This window comes from Geotrypetes seraphini, chromosome 3 (assembly GCF_902459505.1).
Source record: "Geotrypetes seraphini chromosome 3, aGeoSer1.1, whole genome shotgun sequence".
Lineage (NCBI taxonomy): Eukaryota > Metazoa > Chordata > Amphibia > Gymnophiona > Dermophiidae > Geotrypetes > Geotrypetes seraphini.
The window spans coordinates 340,152,061-340,168,974 of NC_047086.1; the positions used below are offsets into that span (position 1 = coordinate 340,152,061).

General features: G+C 48.3%; 1 protein-coding gene across 1 annotated transcript in view; it reads right to left on the reverse strand.

Annotated features, from left to right (window-relative positions):
- The window catches only part of PELI1 (pellino E3 ubiquitin protein ligase 1), a 114,533-nt gene extending 97,868 nt beyond the window's left edge, over window positions 1–16,665 (reverse strand). The window contains exon 1 of the mRNA XM_033938827.1: window positions 16,262–16,665. The gene's annotated coding sequence lies outside the window, so the exon portion shown is untranslated. The remainder of the gene's footprint in view (window positions 1–16,261) is intronic.
- Between the last annotated feature and the right edge of the window lie 249 nt (window positions 16,666–16,914).

Genomic DNA, 16,914 nt, shown 5'->3' on the forward strand with positions numbered 1-16,914 from the left:
TGATTCAGTTTGTAGGTATAGTAGATCCTTTTTTCAAGTATTTTAGCTTGGGACCCTGGGGCTCCTATAAGTTTGTAGAAGAGGGACAAATTTTTTTCCCCCTTTTTGGATATCCATTGTTAGTTAGGGAGATTGAGTTGGGATGGGATTTGTGTTGATAATTTTCCTCTTAGGGGAGCAATTTTTCTACTTTGTTGTTCCCTAAATTTATTTTAGATGGGTTTGGGAGGGTGGGAGGGTCTGTTGTGCTGTTCAGTTGTCAATAAAAAATTGTTGAAACATAGAAACATGACAGCTGGCTTCTACTAGAAATAAACTATTTTTTTCTTTGGCTTCCATATTGTGGGATGATCCACCCCCCCCCCCCCCCCACCCCTTATTTGAGGGGAGAAGCAAATTTTACTAATTTTAAAATCTTATTGAGGATTTCTTTATAAGCATTTAATATGGAAAATGGAAATGGTACAAGAATACATTAGCAGTTGTATAAAATATAACCATCATGAAAGTGTGATAGAAACATAGAAACATACGGCAGATAAGGGCCACGGCCCATCTAGCCTGCCCACCCCAAAGACCCTCCCCTACCTTTCTCTGTGAATAGATCCCACGTGTCTGTCCCATTTGGCCTTAAAATCAGGCACGCTGTTGGCCTCAATAACCTGAAGTGGAAGACTATTCCAGCGATCAACCACCCTTTCAGTGAAAAAGAATTTTCTGATGTCCCCATGCATTTCCCGCCCCTAATTTTCCACGGATGCCCCCTTGTTGCCGCTGGACCCTTGAATAAGAAGATATCTTCTTCCACCTCGATGCGGCCCGTGAGATACTTGAATGTCTCGATCATGTCGCCCCTCTCTCTGCGCTCCTCGAGCGAATATAGCTGTAATTTATCCAGCCGTTCTTCGTACGGGAGATCCTTGAGTCCCGAGACCATCCGAGTGGTCATTTTCTGGACCGACTCCAGTCTCAGCACATCCTTGCGATAATGCGGCCTCCAGAATTGCACACAATATTTCAGGTGGGGCCTCACCAGGATCTATACAATGGCATAATGACTTCCGGCTTACGGCTGACGAAACCCCTGCGTATGCAACCTATGATTTGTCTTGCCTTGGATGAAGCTTGCTCCACTTGATTGGCAGCCTTCATGTCCTCACTGACGATCACCCCTAAGTCTCGTTCTGCTACCGTTCTTGTTAGGATCTCGCCATTAAGGGTGTAAGTCTTGCATGGATTATGGCTGCCCAGGTGCATAACTTTGCATTTTTTGGTATTGAAGCTGAGTTGCCAGTTCCTAGACCAGCACTCCAGTAGGAGCAGGTCGTGCATCATGTTGTCGGGCATTGAATCTTCGTTCGTTGTGCTTTTGCCCACTACATTGCCCAGTTTGGCGTCATCGGCGAATAATGTCATTTTACCTCTCAGCCCTTCTGCTAAGTCTCTTATAAAGATGTTGAAAAGGATAGGGCCCAGGACCGAGCCTTGCGGCACCCCACTGATCACCTCCGTCATTTCTGAGGGAGTGCCGTTCACCACCACCCTCTGAAGCCTACCTCCAAGCCAGTTCCCAACCCATTTCGTCAATGTATCGCCCATACCCATAGAACTCATCTTGCTTAGTAACTTGCGGTGTGGTACGCTATCGAATTCTTTGCTGAAGTCCAGGTACACGATGTCCAGGGACTCCCCAACAACCAGCTTCCCCGTCACCCAGTCAAAGAAGCTGATCAGGTTGGATTGGCATGACCTCCCCTTAGTAAATCCATGTTGACGGAGATCCCGTAGATTCTCCTCATCCAGGATCGTATCCAATTGGCGTTTGATTAGAGTTTCCATTAGTTTGCTCACTATTGATGTAAGACTCACCGCTCTGTAGTTTGCCATCTCCATCTTGGAGCCTTTCTTGTGGAGTGGAATAACGTTAGCCGTCTTCCAGTCCAATGGGACACTGCCTGTACTGAGGGAGAGGTTGAAGTGTGCGGACATGTATGTTCTTTTTATAAGTTATGAGATAACACATCCTTGGAACTTTCCCGTTTCAAAAGCTTAATTTTAGTGCATATCTTCATTCTGTTCCTTCTTCTCATCCTGGGCTTCTTCCCCACACAGTACTGCACCGTCTCCTGTGACGGGTCTGGCACTGGGTATGTAAGTTTCATTCTGTCAGTCCTACTATTTCTCCTTTCTTGCCTATATGTTTCAATGGTAATTTTCTTCCTGGGGTGGATGGGGCCAGTTTTCCCCAATGGGAAGCAAGGGGGATTCATTATTTGTTCCAATTGGTTGAGGATGATAGAAGGCTTAAATCCTTTGCTCAGCTGCGAGAAGATTTTGATCTCCCTCATACTGATGGCTTTGCTTATATGCAGATTCATCACTATATTACTTCTTTACCTTTTTGCCATTTAACAGCATCCTGTCAGGAATTATTGTCTACTGCATATACAGCACAGTTACTTACCGTAACAGGTGTTATCCAGGGACAGCAGGCATATATTCTCACATGTGGGTGACGTCATCTACGGAGCCCCGGCGCGGACAGCTTTTCAAGCAAACTTGATTGAAGTTTCAAGTTTGCACACTGCACCACGCATGTGCATGCCTTCTCGCCCACTAGAGGGCGCATCCCACCTCGTGGTCCTCAGTTCCATAACTAGCAAGGAAGCCATCCCCGGGGAGGCGGGCGGGTTGTGAGAATATATGCCTGCTGTCCCTGGATAACACCTGTTACGGTAAGTAACTGTGCTTTATCCCAGGACAAGCAGGCATGATATTCTCACATGTGGGTGACCTCCAAGCTAACCAAAACAGGGCAGGTGGGAGGATGGCAATTTAGGAAAACAGATTTTGCAATACTGACTGGCCAAACCGGCCGTCACTCCTGGATAGAGTGTCCAGACAGTAATGAGAGGTGAATGTATGAACCGAAGACCAAGTGGCAGCCTTACATATGTCCTCCATCGGAGTGGATCGGAGAAAGGCTATCGAAGCTGCCATTGCTCGGACCTTGTGACCCGTGACCCGACCCGGGGGAGGAAGGCCAGCCTGAGCGTAGCAAAAGGAAATGCAAGCGGCCAACCAGTTAGACAGAGTGCGCTTGGAAACTGGATGCCCTAATCGATTGGGATCGAAGGACAAAAACAATTGAGGGACCTTCCGATGAGACTTGGTGCGTTGAAGATAATATGCCAACGCCCTCTTACAGTCAAGCGTGTGAAGCGCCGTCTCGCCAGGATGGGAGTGGGGCTTTGGGAAGAACACAGGAAGGACAATGGACTGATTGAGGTGGAAGTCAGAAACAACTTTAGGTAAAAACTTAGGATGGGTGCGGAGAACCACCTTGTCGTGATGAAAGACAGTGAAAGGAGGGTCCGCAACCAAGGCTTGCAACTCCCCAATCCGCCTGGCGGAGGTGAGGGCAATCAGAAACACCGCCTTCCAAGTCAGAAATTTCAAGGGGGACTTGTTGAGTGGCTCAAAAGGGGTTTTCATCAGTTGAGCCAGAACTACATTCAAATTCCACACGACAGACGGAGGCTTAAGAGGGGGGCAAACCCTGAGTAACCCTTTCATGAAGCGTGTCACCAAGGGATGGAGTGACAGAGGGCGTCCCTCCAGAGGTTGGTGGAAAGCAGAAATCGCACTGAGATGAACCCGCACCGAAGTGGTTTTCAAGCCGGAGCGCGACAAATGAAATAAATATTCTAAAACCGAGGATACCGGAACTGATACCGGATCCAGGTGAAAAGACGAACACCAGGTGGAAAACCTGGTCCATTTCTGCGCATAGCAAAGCCTCGTCGAGATCTTGCGGGAGGCTTCCAACACCTCCTTCACCGATTGAGACAGGTCCGGAGGAGTCAGGGAACAAGAAACCAGGCTGTCAGGTGCAATGACTGCAGATTGGGATGTAACATGGATCCTTGACTCTGAGACAGCAGAGAAGGAGAGACAGGCAGGGGAAGAGGCTCCCTGGCACTGAGCTGGAGCAGCAGGGAGAACCAGTGCTGACGCGGCCACCGAGGTGCTATGAGAATCATCGTGGCCGTGGACGATTTTAGGTGTACCAACGTTCGCATGATCAGAGGGAACGGAGGGAATGCATACAGGAACCTCCCTTCCCAGTCGAGTAGGAAGGCATCCGCTTCCAGACGGTCCTGCGAGTACATCCGAGAACAATATAGTGGTAGTTTGTGTGTCTCCGGAGAGGCAAACAGATCCACCTGTGGCGTTCCCCAGCGAGCGAAAACCTCGCGTAGAACTGCTGAGTGTAGAGTCCACTCGTGCGGTTGCAGAAGTCGACTGAGTTTGTCCGCCAGGCAATTCCGTTCTCCTTGGATGTAGACCGCCCGGAGGAAGATGTTCCGGGAGGCCGCCCACTCCCAGAGGCGAAGAGCTTCGGAGCAGAGGGGCCATGACCCCGTTCCTCCCTGCTTGTTCACATAATACATTGCCACCTGATTGTCCGTGCGGACGAGGACCACCTGGTCCTGCAATATGTGAACGAAGGCTCGAAGTGCTAGGAAGATGGCCCGCAGCTCTAGCACGTTGATATGACACTGACGGTCTTCTGCCGACCACAGGCCCTGCGTGCGAAGACCGTCGAGATGGGCTCCCCACGCGTACTCCGAGGAGTCCGTGGTCAGCACCTTGCGAAAAGGCGGAGTGCGGAATAATAGCCCCATGGACAGATTTGAAGAGTCTGTCCACCAACGCAGCGATTTCCGCAAGGGCGGAGTCACCGAAATGAGGCGAGACACCGGGTCGCACTCCTGACGCCACTGGGACGCGAGGGTCCACTGAGGGATCCTCAGATGTAGCCTCGCAAACGGCGTGACATGTACCGTCGAGGCCATATGGCCCAGCAGCATCATCATGCGCTTGGCCGACACCCTCGATAGTTGAGAGACCTGGCGGCTCATCCGTACCAAGGCTTCCAACCGCTGGGTCGGCAGGTAGGAGCGTAGGCGCACCGTGTCCAGCACCGCACCTATGAATTGAAGAGACTGCGACGGCCTCAACTGAGACTTTGGAAAGTTTATCTCGAACCCGAGAGTTTGCAGGAAGGCAATAGACTGTCGGGTCGCTGAGATAACCCCCTCCCTGGTCGGGGCTTTGATGAGCCAATCGTCCAGGTAAGGGAACACATGGAGTCCACGTGACCTGAGGGCTGCTGCAACCACCACCATGCACTTCGTGAATACTCGTGGGGACGCGGCCAGGCCGAAGGGCAGTACCCTGTACTGGAGGTGGAGGTCCCCCACCTGGAATCGTAAGAATCTTCGACAGGCGGGGTGCACCGGAACATGGGTGTATGCTTCCTTCAGGTCGAGGGAGCACATCCAGTCCCCTTCCTCCAAGAGGGGATACAAAACTGGGAGAGATAGCATTCGAAACTTCTCCCGGGCCAGGAATTTGTTGAGCTTCCTGAGGTCCAGTATGGGGCGCAGGTCCCCGGTCTTTTTTGGGACCAAAAAGTAGCGGGAGTAAAACCCCGTACCCCACTGGTCCTTGGGGACCGGCTCGACCGCCCGAAGCTTCAAGAGGGCTTTGGCTTCGGTTATAAGGGTCGGTAGCTGCGAACGGTTGCAGGGGACTAAACTTGGGGGACTGTCCGGCGGCGAGGACACAAAGTTGAGCGAGTAGCCCTCGGAGACGATCCGGAGCACCCAAGCGTCTGAGGTAATCCCGGTCCATGCCTCCCGGAAGGACCGAAGACGGCCCCCGATAGGAAGGGGTTCCTGTGAAAGTGCGGAGGGGAACCCGCCCCGTCCGCTCAGCCCGTCAAAAGGAAGGCGCGGGCTTAGAAGGGCCCTGCGCCGGGGCTTGGTTTTGTCCCCCTCTGCCTCGCTGAGACGGACGTCTCGGAGGCGGTCTCGAGAAAGCCGGGGTCGACTTCTGAGGGTATCGGCGCGGCGGAGGCCGAAAGGGTTTCTGCGGCGGGGGCCTAGGTTTGGGGCGGACCAGGGATGCTAGAGAGCGCTCCTGTTCCGACAAGCGCTTGGTCGCCGCATCCAATGACTCGTCGAATAACTCGGACCCCACACAAGGCAAGTCTGCCAGGCGTTCCTGCAGGTTTGGGTCCATGTCGAGGGTGCGAAGCCAGGCCAAGCGGCGCATGGCCACCGCGAGGGCCGACACCCTCGAAACCAGCTCAAAGGCGTCGTACACTGCATGGAATAGGTACAACCGCAATTGAGACAGGTTGGACATAAACTTATCGAATCCTGCTCTTTGGGAGTCCGGTAACGAGTTTCGATATTGAGGAAGGTCCTTCACCATACCACGCAAATAGGAGGAAAAGGTGAAGGCGTAATTTAGAACCCTGGTGGCCATCAGGGAATTTGAATAGAGGCGACGGCCAAACTTGTCCAGGGTCCGCCCCTCCCTGCCTGGTGGAACCGCCGCAGAAACCCGTGAGGGCTGTGATTTTTTAAGAGCAGACTCCACCAGAAGAGACTGGTGTGAGAGCTGCGCCTTATCGAACCCTTTAGGGGGAATCGTCCTATACTTCGATTCCATTTTTGAAGGCACAGACGTGACTGTAAGAGGGTTTGACAAGTTATTCAGCCAGGTTTGCAGAAGGACACTGTTGAGAGGGAGTCTAGGCACCTCCCTAGGAAGAGTGGGGAGGTCCTGTTCCTCCAAAAATTCTTTGGAATACCGAGAGCCTACCATCAGGTCAATCCCCAGGGCTTGGGCCATGTCCTGAACGAAGGATGAAAATGAGGACGGCCTAGCCTGGGGAGACGGGGTTCTCGACCGCCCCACCGAGGAGAGGGGGGAGGCCTCATGGGAATAATGAGGATCCCTAACCGATCCCGAATCCCAGGATCCCCTCTCGAGGGCCCTCGAGGGGGAAGGGGAAGTTATCCTCCTCGCAGAACCCTTGGGTGAGGACCCAGGGGTTCGTGGGACACTCTCCCGTTTCCTCGGCGAGGCGGCCCGGGAAGACTTCCCATGAGGTGAGCGGAGGAGCCTCGGGTTGTCGAGGCGCAACTCCGACACCTGCAGCGCCTCGCCCCCGAACGACGAGGAACGGTCGCGCCGAGGCGAGCCTCGGGGCCGCTTAGACTTCCTCGATCGACGCCCCGTCCGAGGTCGCGTCGAGGGCGAGGCGTGTCTGGAAGACCCGGAGGAAGAGGAGGAAAGACGGCGCACTCTGCGCAACTTTTCTTTGGGCCTTACACTCCGCTCAGGGGGTTCCCCCGAGGTCGAGGTCCGGGGCGGGGCCGAGACCGAGGTGAACGGGGCCACAGTACCCGAGACCGAGGTCGCCGAGGCCGGGGCTCCCGAGGGAGCCGAGGCCGGGGCCTCCGAGACCGAAGGCGCCCAGGTCGAGGTCGAGGCCGCCGGAACCGCAGCACGCTGCAACACTTCCAGGGCTCCCGACAGCTCCGATGAGATCAGGGCTCGGAGGAGATCCTGGAAGGCCGGAATCCCCACGAAGGTGGGGAGTTCCGAGTCCGGGGCACACTCCCTGGAGGGCGACCTCGGTCTCGAGTATTCCCTCGGGGTGTGCGGAGTCGAGGTCCGATGCGGGGCCGGGGTCGACCCACCCGCCTTGGCCTGACTCGAGGATGGCTTCTTTGCTGAAGGGGATGGAACAGAGGACTTACCCGAAGCTTGCTTCACTGACGACGCCTTCGAGGAAGAGGGCCGAGGCGAGGCCGAGGCCGAGGTCAAGGCCGGGGCCGAAGCCGAGGCCGACGTCGAGGCCTTAGGCGGCGCGTCGACGGCGAACAATTCGGCCATTCTTGCCTTACGGCGACGGAGGGCCCTGTTTTGGAAGGTAGCACAGCGATCACACGAGTCTGTCGGATGTTCGGGCCCAAGACAGACAATGCACCACCGGTGAGGGTCAGTGATGGAAAGCAACCTCTCACACCGGCTGCACTTTTTGAATCCCGTAACAGGACGGGACATCCACGAAGAAAAAGAAGAAGGCCGGGAACGTACCGACGTCCCGCGGCCACGGATTCCGGGAGCCCCCGGAGCCCGAGGAAAAACGAAAGACTTTTTTTTTTTTTTTTGAAAGGAACCGAAAAGAAAAACAGCACCGCGAACTAATTCGAAGGGAAAACAAACTAAACGCGGCAGCTAGAAGGCAAAAACACTGGAGCTCAGATCCACAGGGCTTTCTTGCTCCGCGGAAAAATTTGAACTGAGGACCACGAGGTGGGATGCGCCCTCTAGTGGGCGAGAAGGCATGCACATGCGTGGTGCAGTGTGCAAACTTGAAACTTCAATCAAGTTTGCTTGAAAAGCTGTCCGCGCCGGGGCTCCGTAGATGACGTCACCCACATGTGAGAATATCATGCCTGCTTGTCCTGGGATAATATTGGTTACAGCTCCCAGTTCCTCTTAAGTTTCATCACAGACATTTGAAAGATGAGTCCCCCTTGCTTGACCATGTTAGATTGCACGATGCATGGGCCCATGATCTCAATATAGCACTGCCTGCTGATGTGATTTTACACGCTGTAAAAAAAATTACCTGCCTTATAAAAGTATATCACTTCTTGGGAACAATACTATAAACTGATATTAAGATTGTACATTTCCCTTAAGAGGGCTTACCACTCTGGGTTCAGACCATCGGTTGAATGTCTTCGTTGTCATGCACCGGAAGCTGGATTGGGACAAATGGTTTGGACCTATCCTAATATTCAATCCTTTTGGATAACCATATTCCTTTTTGTAGAGCGCATCTGGAATATTACAATACAACACTCTCCTTTGCTTTTATTTGGTGCCTCACTACATTATTATCCTCGAAAACGAGGAGCTGCTACTTTTCTCAAGTGGACAGTCCTGGTTGCTCTGAAATGTATTCTACTCAAATGGCTGGAGGTGGATGCTCCTGACTATTCCCTCTGGCGTTGCCACATGCTTACGCTCCAGCAGTGGGAAAGACGGGATGTCTTGGATTTTTCTTCCTTACGAGGGTGCTCTTTTCAGAGTGCCTAGGAGCCATTTTGAAGTACCATGACTTCCTTGGCTCGCAGTCTATTAATAAACTGTTGATCTGTTGTCCTTTACATTTTTCTGAGTACAAAATCATAGCAAACATAAATGCAATGCTCAACTAACAAGGCGTAGTCAGTAGAAGGAAGAAGGTGTTGATGCCCCTGTACAGGTCATTGGTGAGGCCCCACTTGGAGTATTGTGTTCAGTTTCGGAGACCGTATCTGGCGAAAGACGTAAGAAGACTTGAGGCGGTCCAGAGGAGGGCGACGAAAATGATAGGAGGCTTGCGCCAGAAGACGTATGAGGAGAGACTGGAAGCCCTGAATATGTATACCCTAGAGGAAAGGAGAGACAGGGGAGATATGATTCAGACGTTCAAATACTTAAAGGGTATTAACGTAGAACAAAATCTTTTCCAGAGAAAGGAAAATGGTAAAACCAGAGGACATAATTTGAGGTTGAGGGGTGGTAGATTCAGGGGCAATGTTAGGAAATTCTACTTTACGGAGAGGGTGGTGGATGCCTGGAATGCGCTCCCGAGAGAGGTGGTGGAGAGTAAAACTGTGACTGAGTTCAAAGAAGCGTGGGATGAACACAGAAGATTTAGAATCAGAAAATAATATTAAAGATTGAACTAGGCCAGTTACTGGGCAGACTTGTACGGTCTGCGTCTGTGTATGGCCGTTTGGAGGAGGATGGGCAGGGGAGGGCTTCAATGGCTGGGAGGGTGTAGATGGGCTGGAGTAAGTCTTAACAGAGATTTCGGCAGTTGGAACCCAAGCACAGTACCGGGTAAAGCTTTGGATTCTCGCCCAGAAATAGCTAAGAAGAAAAAAAAAAAAAAAAAAAAATTTTTAAATTGAATCAGGTTGGGCAGACTGGATGGACCATTCGGGTCTTTATCTGCCGTCATCTACTATGTTACTATGCTCATAACTAGACAGACAGGTTGTTCAAAATTCTTACTAAAAAAATTAAAACTCCATGCAGAAAGGATTTTAAGAAAATGTTTCCATATTCTATTTTTGTATTCCCCTGCTCCGTCCAATGGCTAGTTTGGTTTCAGATGCCACATCATCTGAAAATGTATACATAAAACAAGAGTATTTATCCTTTGGAGTACCAGCTGAAATCTCTCAAGAATTTCCTGAAAGCAGCAGGATTTCCTTTTCTAGCTATGGTCATTTTCCACACTGTTCAAAACTATCAAACTGTTCCTGAGAGTATTTCCAAGTAATGAGGTGGAGTGGGAGCTGGAAAAAGAAACAAACACCAAAACACAGCAAGTGGTGGGAAAAGAATTAGCCATTTATCCCAGGAGATGCCATTAAAGATGTGTAAAATGAATTGCAAATTCTCTAAAAGGGCATAACTAACTTTACTCTAAATCTATAAGCATAGTGTACTGCAGATATGTTTTGCAGCACATATACTAGGGAGTTCAGTTTACTAAATTACCAGATTTTGCAAAAATAAAAGCAGCTTGAATACTTAAATTCCTGGTTACAGCCATATATGTGGTTTGGTTGAGATCTGAAAAGCAAGTCATGTTTATGGAAACTTGAAAGCATCTGGACTTTGCATCAGAGAATGACATAGGGACAAATTTTTCTCTGTTCCCATGGGAACTCATTTTCCCGTCCCGGCAAGTTATTTTCCTGTCCCTGCCCCATTCCTGCAAGCTCTGTCCTCATCTGCACAAGCCTCAAATACTTTAAAATCATAAGTGTTCAAGACTTCTGCAGTTAAGGCAGAGCTTACAGGAATTGAGCAGGGCCAGGGACAGCAATAAAACTTGCAGAGACAGGACGGAGAAATTGAGTTCTTGAGGGAACAGGGAAAATTTTGTCCTTGTGTCATTCTCTACTTTGCATTAAGAAAAGCTGATGCTTCAGAAAAAAAGTTAATTCCCTGTTAAGGGCAGAAGGATTAAAGAATGACACAGGGAAAAAATTTTTCATGTCCCCGCAGGAACTCAATTTCCCCGTCCCGCCCCCATCAAATTTTGTCACATAATTTTAAAATATTTGAGGCTTGTGCAGATAAGGATAGAGCTTGCAGGAATGGGGCAGAGATAAGAAAATAACTTATTGAGATGGGACATAGAGTTTCCGTGGAGACAGAGAAAAATTAGTCCCTTTGTAATTCTCTAAGAAGGATCATTACTATGGTCTTTGAAAGGGAACAAGAAACGGGAGCAGAAATAATAGAGAAAACTATCTAGTCTCGGTACAGAGACCAGGGATTGAAGAACCAACAAATCAATTACCCTTCAGTTTTGGACCACAGCTATCAATGGCCAGCTTTGCAAATAGGTCGGCAATTTTCAGTAGTTTTGTTTCTTGGAAATCTACTGTAGTTCTCAAAGCAAAATGTGTTTTAATATAAGCCTGATGCCTTTTCAATTGTATGGAAAACACATCCATACAAATTAAGCAAGGCAAAAAGGATAACTGTTCACAGCCACACAATATCCTTGAGAACTTCTTATTAGGAAGCAAATGAAAAATATCTTTGGTATGAAACTGTAGGAGAAATGAACATTTCGACCAATTTATAGCCAATATCATGTACAGCAGGTGCACTACAACTTGTCATTAGGCACAGCAAGCACATCATTTAATTCAATTTCTATTCCATTCTCCCGGGCCCTCCAACATTGGTTTTGGCTGGAAAGCCATTAAGATAAGTATTGCTGTTCTTCTTTAAAATATACATCGATGAATCAATTTTAGGTTTTGATACCATAATTAAATTAAAGAAAAAATATACTAAAATAAATGAAAAAGTTGAACCCTTAGTTTTTATATTAAATAAAAATTTAAGGTTATGATTAGGAAGGAAGTTTTGAAGTAAATGATTACATCGCATGCATTCAGGATGAAGACTTGAAATAACATCCATGTTATAAGAGGTCTCTTAACTGAGATCAGTGCATTTTTTATGATACTTCAACCTCCTAATGTAGTTGCTTTGGGGTGAGTTTGTTGTTAAAATGAGGTATCATTTGAATGATAAAAAGTAGTGGGTCAACAGAAGTGGTATATTAATTATAAAATGGAAGTTGGACACTGATGTGTAAAAAAACCTTTTAAAGCAAGTATCGTATAAATTATCCTTTACACCCCCTTTTTTGATTGATGATACTTGATTGTGGGTTGGATAACTTAGAAGGTGATCCGTCTGTGTTGTCTGAAACACAGTTATCACACAGCATTACAATGCACCTCCTACACCTTCTCATCAGATTGTCAAGCTTCTGCAACCATTCAATCCACAGTGTCACCATCATTTTTGTTGCTTTCATATTCAACAGGCAGGCATTTAATACAGTGTTCTTCAACCGTCGGTTCGCGGACCAGTGTCTGTCCACAGAAATTTCCTACCGGTCCACAGGACCATCACGTGCATCGGGCTCAAGACAGTGTTCTTCAGTCGCCGGTCCGTGGTGCAATCGATGCGGCGTAATCTTCGGGCCAGCTCCCTCTTCCTCAGAGCTGCAATGCACAAAGCTGTGTGCAGCGCATCCTGCGCCTGAACCGGAAGCCTTCTCTCCGACATTGCTACGTCAGAGGGAAGACTTCCAGATGAGGTGCGACGGAATCCCCATCAACAAAAGTAGAGCCGTGCAGAAGTTTTGCATCACCTCCGAGTAATACCCTCTTCCGTCTTTCTTGCTTGATCACAGCAATATTTCTGATGCCTACTGCTTCATAATATATACTGACGTGTTCAGAATTTTATGCTCTATCACCCTGCGCATTTTAAATTGATTTAGGAACAAAATTAGACAAGTTCCTGCTGAATCAGAATGTACGCAGGTAAGGCTAGACTCAATTAGGGCACTGGTCTTTGACCTGGGGGCCACTGCGGAAGCAAACTGCTGGGCACGATGGACCACTGGTCTGACCCAGCAGCAGCAATTCTTATGTTAAGTATGTCGAAAATGTCGATATTTCAAGTCAAAACCGGATCAAAATGGTCCAATCAGATCACCCCGTTTTCAGCCAATGGCGTTTGTTTTGAGGAACCAATTTCAGTGCAGCATTCACGTTTATATATGGCGAAGCGGGAAAATCAGTTTTCATAACTGTCTGCTACTCCAGTGACAGCATAATCGCAACATGAAAAAAGTTAGAAATCTTTCAAAAGAAGAACGTGTAATGGTGGTTGTACTTAATGAAGGAGGCTATTTAAGCCAGCAAATTGCAGCCAGGGTAAGTGCAATCAAAGTACAGCTTTGCTCAGTAAGAAAAAAGAGACAGGAAATGTGACTGACAGGGCTCGAAGTGAAAGACCACGCAAATCCACTGTGTGAGAGAACAGGGTTGTTCACCAGATCTCAGTGGCAGATCGCAAACTCACATCACCAGAATTGTCAGCCAAGTGGCAGGAAATGTGTTCAGTGAATGTAACTGCCTCAACAGTACATTGGCGGTGCCTGGAGTTTGGCCTAAGTGGCTGTAAAGCAAGAAAGAAGCCGTTGGTAACGGCAATGCAAAGAAAGCAATGGGTTGAGTGGGTCAGAAAGTACAGCATGTGGACTCGAGGTGTGGAAAAACGTTCTCTTCAGCGATGAGAGTACTTTCTGTGTGTTAGGAGGCCAATGCAACACCCTTGTAAGACAATTTAAGAATGAGGCTTTCAAACCACAATGTTCTCAACTACTTCAAGCTAAGTACCCCCAACCACAGACATCCCAAGCTCCGCCCTAAATCCACCCAAGCTCTGTCACAGATCCAGCCCCCTTCACTAATTGTAATGTAATTTTTTCCTTTCATTTTTCATATATACACAATACACACAGAAGACATAAAATTCTCAAAACTGACACATTTCAAATCACTAAAATGAAAATAAAATAATTTTTCCTACTTTTGTTGTCTGGTGATTTAATTAGTTTCTGGTTGGACTTCCTTCTAACTGTGCATCCAACATTTATTTCACAATCCAGCCCCATTCCCTTTGGGTCCAGATCTCTATCTCTTTTCCCTCTGCTTACCCTCCCCAGATCCAGTGTCAGTTCTCCTTTGTACCTATCACCACCTCTATTCCAGGTCTCCCTCTCTCTCCCTCCTGTTATGATCTTGCATCTCTCTGTTCTTCCTAAGGGTCTCTCTCCGCCTGTCTGCACATCCCATAGTCCAGCATCTATCTCCTGTCATTTCCCTTTGGTGCAGGCCTCCTCTCTCTCTCTGTCTTTCTTCTGCTTACAACCCCCCTTCCCCAGCATTTGTTCTCCTTTCTTCCAGGTCTTTCTCTGCCTCTCTCTCTCCTTGTTCCAGAATCTTTTCAACTCTCTGCAGTCTCTCTCTCTCTTCCTTCTAGACATCCCCAAGTCTAATATCTGCCCCCTCTCTTCTGCCTCCCCTTTGTTTCAGGTCCTTCTGTCTCTCTCACTCTCTTTGTCTTCCCCCTCCCCAGGGCCTGGCATCTTTTCATCTTTCTTCCAGTCTCCCCGTCCGCGGCCCAACTTCTTGCCCTCATTCTCAAGCGCCTCATCTCTGCATCCTACCTACAAACTGTCACAACTCCAGAAATTTTGCTTCTCCAACATCCCGCTGGAAAGCTTTGGGATGGTTCCTGTCAGTGGGAGAAGCTGGCGGTGCTGGCGTGGTAGCTGAACCCCCACGGGCAGGAAAATGGAGCAAGAGCCGTATCGGGCACAGGCCGCAGTGAGAGCCATTTTAGGCCGCATGCGGCCCGCGGTTCGTATGTTGTTCAGGGCTGGTTTAGAGGATCTAAAGATGGTTTCTTCAAGATAGGTTGAACTATTTTCAGATTTTCAGAGATTTGAAACCTGGTCTGATGAACGACTCATATTTACTATGGACAAGATATAGGGTAAAAGCTCAAGTTAAAGGATTTTTAACCAGGCAGAGGGGAAGGGATCAAGTGAACAGGAGGTTGTATAAATTGTTGAAAAACTTTAATGAGAGAACATAATGATTGCAACTGAAAAGATGATCAGGTAGATTGCCCCTTAATTGGGTTATTAGTTCTGTCTTCCAGATATCCAGTAGACATCCAGAGAGTGGGGATTGTACAAGATCTAAAGAAATTATATTTTTGAGTGATTGGTAATCGGTAAAGTGTTGAGGAAAAAACAAAGAGACAGCTTCTCGGCTCCATGTAAAATTGATGGTCCCGCAAGCCAACTTCTGGCAGGGAGGCACTGGCACATGCACTGTATGGGCACTGCCTAAGGATTTAAAGTGACAGTGCACTTGACAGTATCCATACCAGGTTCTGAGGAAGATGTCACCCACATGTGAGAATATTACGGCTATGTAAGGTAAAATTGGGAATGGGCATTTAGGGATTCAAATCTTTAGTTTTAACCAATAAATATGGACCCCCCTCCTCCCATGCAAAATAAAGATGTTTTGTTGGATAAGAACCAGTTCCCCAAGTACAGTGTGCAAGCATTGGCTTTTGTATTTCTGCTATGCTAATGACTCCCAAGCAGCACAAACGTACATGTTTGATTTCACAAAAAAAAAAGATAGATCGCAATAATAGCTATGTCTCACTGATTTTTGTAGCCTCCCAAACATCTTAATTAACTGGAAAATAATCACTTACATTTTCTACCTAGAACAGCAGTTCTAAATTATATTGACATGCGCTCATTTTACCGTTGTAATCCTATCACTACAATGTAAGTTATGTCCAACCACAGCTGCTATATACTACCTTGGGTAAATCTGTTTATAAAGCTGTTAAACCTTTTTTAATAAATAAAATGTATCATTCTAAAGTCATAACTGCTATCACAGACCCGAAGAACACTTAAAAGATTAAAGCACCTCAATGAATCGTTTACATAAAAAGATACACCGTTTTACAAAGGCAAAGTCACAACAGCATTTTCCCGATTTTTGAGCTGCACGTAAGCCAACAAGTGTCTCTCAGCTTCCTAAGGAAACGCCAGCTTTTTTTACAAGCAGGAAAGCCCGATCAGACCTTGAGAAGTCACTAACTAAAACCATTTATTCAAATAACCCAACGTAGACATGGGGGGGGGGAACATTCTAAGAAAATAAAACGTACACTCTCGACATTTTTTTTGTTTGTTTCAATAAAAGCTAGACTCTAAATTAGAGTGAAATATTATGCCACGCGCGCACACACGAGAATGGAGCTGCAGGAGCGCCCCGCACCAAGGTCCTCCTCGCTTCCTGCCTGATCCCAGGCTCTGCTCCAACAACAAAAGCCGAGAGACAAAGCCGGGGGAAGGAACTGATGCTGGACCCTCAGCTGAAAGGCAACCTGGCGCAGCACTTACTGTGCGAGCTGGATTATCGCGACTCTCCCTCGCTGGGCCGATCTGTCGACAGGAGAAATGAGGCAGGCGTCCGGTTTTCTCTCTCTCTCCCCGAGGGCGGCCACGAGCGACCACTCAACCCTGGAAACGCACGCCAGGAGTTGCTGCGTGGAAACACGAAACAACGCTTCCCCGCCGAAGCCGCCGCCGCCGCCACAATACCGGGGCTCCTAGAGAACCGGAGCACAACGACCCAGGAAACGGTGTCGGCGTCTGACCCAGGAGGGAGGAGCAGAGAAAACGGCCTCGATAGTCGTCGTCGTCGCCGCCGCCTCTCCTGGGAAATGTAGTTTCCTTCCTGAACACTTTGGGATCAAGCTCTTACGCAAATAGGTCGACGGAATTTCCCCAGCCCCGCGTTTTGCGCAGGCTCTTGAGCACGCGCTCTTTCCGTCCTATTTTTTTTCCCTCTTCCCCCCCCCCAGGCGCGTGCGTGATTTTTTGGGGTTTTTTTTTTAAGTTGTGACGTTTGGCTTCTACTTCAGTACCGCTTTAATAATAATAACTTTATTTTTCTATACCACCAACACCCAAAGAGTTCTAAGCAAATTCGCCTTGACTGTTGTTAAGTCTATCACTAGCTCTCGCTCCAATGTGTTTTTTCTTCCGGGTCC